Source organism: Thamnophis sirtalis, unplaced genomic scaffold (assembly GCF_051295495.1).
Source record: "Thamnophis sirtalis isolate CommonGarterSnake01/CBP01778 unplaced genomic scaffold, rThaSir2_p1.2 scaffold_11, whole genome shotgun sequence".
In the NCBI taxonomy this organism is placed as follows: Eukaryota; Metazoa; Chordata; class Lepidosauria; order Squamata; family Natricidae; genus Thamnophis; species Thamnophis sirtalis.
Genome location: NW_028261391.1, coordinates 66,938,079 through 66,940,287, shown reverse-complemented (window position 1 = coordinate 66,940,287; position 2,209 = coordinate 66,938,079).

Genomic DNA, 2,209 nt, shown 5'->3' with positions numbered 1-2,209 from the left:
AATGAGCCCCAGCTGCATTGGTCAGCTTGCATCCTGAAAAGACTCACAGAAGACATCTGCTGAGTCCAGGGGTGGGTTTCAACCGGTTCGCGGCGGTCCCCGCAATCCGGTTGGTCGCCGAACCCGGAAGTAAGTAACTTCCGGGAATGGCGAAGCCCCCCCCCCCGCGCCCGCGCGCCCGCACACGCCCGCTCCTTACCCGGTTTTGCTGAATTCTGCGCTTCCACGCATGCGCAGGACGCATACAGCGCCTGCGCGATCCTCCAGGAGCAGCTGTAGCATCGCACAGATGCTAGTACGCGTGCACGTGGCGCGCGCATGCGCGAGGACGCCGCCGGCCTCGTTCCAACCGAACCAGTTGGAACGGGGCGAGAAACCCACCCCTGGCTGAGTCACAACACCAAACTATACAGACAGATGTAGAGGAAACTACAAATAAATATTTTAATTAATAGTGGGTAGATTTTAAACAACTCAGTACTAAATAACCAAATATACAATACTTTTTCTCATTAGATGGAGCAGGATAAGAGTGAAAATCCTGACCTGGGCTATAAATAATACAATATAGAACATACTGGAATTAAGATTGTGCTAAGGATTCACTCTAATTATGCATTCACAAAAGTGAATTGTGACAATCCTGGCCTTTGAACATTGTGAGTCCTACAATATCTCCCTCTTTGCACAATTGCCATTTGATAAGTCTACCAAGTATTGGCAGCAAATATCTGAAAATCAGAACATGGCAGCAAAGAGGCAGAATTGTCTGTATCACTTTCCAGTCATTAAATAACCATATTATATGGCTTTACATGGTTCAGGTCTGGTAACCCTACCAGTTAGGTCATTGTAACAAAGTATGTTTTTTTTTTAAAATTCACTGCAAAAATTTACAGTTATTTCCAATTGTCTTCAGCTTAATTAATTTTGAAAAAAAATATATTCTGTGAGTTATATATAATATGCACAAGAATTTTGATTTCACAGATAACTTCACAGAACTTAGACGTCAAAGTGGTTGTGAATAAAAGTCAGGCTCTCCAGAAATGTGAAAGTTTTCATGGTAGGTAACTATCCCCAACATAGCATCTTCTAGATGGTTTCAAATCTTGGACAACTCAGTGTCCCAAACCGTGACCCAACAAAAGCGCGAACGTCATAAGCGCGCCGACAACACCGCGGCGCTAAAACCTCGATGTCAAAAGCGCGCCGACAACAGCGCACCGACAGAAGCGCGATTTAATTTAAGGTAAGATTTACAGTTAGGTTTAGGGTTAGGTTTAGGGTTAGGTTTAGGGTTACGTTACAGCGCGCTTCTGTCGGCGCGCTTCTGTCGGCGCGCTTTTGTCGGCGTGCTTTAGGGCTAATTCGTCGCTCATTCGTCGCACGGTTTTGTCACCGCACTTTAGACACCGCGGTTTAGTCAGGTGCGCTTTTGTTGTGTGCGCATTTGTGGTGGAACCGTCCCAAACCACTTGCAAAGCACCATATTGGGAACTCTCTGGTAGAAGACACTTTTCCTCTAGTATAGCCTTTAAGGCTGTCCCAAAGTCTTCTTCTTGGCTTGTGTAGTTGAGGTAGAAAGAACCTAAATCTCTTTCTAATCTGGTACCTTACAGAAACAGCAGAAAATTGACATAGTTTATAATGTTCTCCCAAAGACACAAAAAATAACTTTTTTAAAAAAAGACTGACAAGGACTCTCTTGAGGGGACAATTTCTTCTTCTATTTGCTAATATTTGCAAATAATATTTCTATTTGCTAATGGCAAACAAGGATAGTTTAGGATTTTGTGTTTAATTCAGCATCACAAGCTCTATTATTTTATCACTGGTTCTTTTTAAAATATAAAGATAAAATATTGAGTATCTTTGAATATTTTCCACAATGATTTTTGATATAAACCATTTGGAGTCCCTCCAATTCTAAAGTGAAAAGATTGGTACGGAATACAAATATTTCGTGGATATGAAAAAGATGACAAAAGAATAACACAAGCAGCATTTCGTTTAGTAGTTCTAGAAACTTCTAACCTAGTTACTGTGTTTACAACTGCAGTCTATGAATAACAAAAAGTTAGAATGAGGGAGGCTTGCACACAACTAATCATGATCCAAACCACACCTAATTCTGTGAATTAGGGTTTAAATGGCTCCTTTAAAAGAAATCACCAATCTTTGAAAAAAAGAAATGAAAAAAAGATCA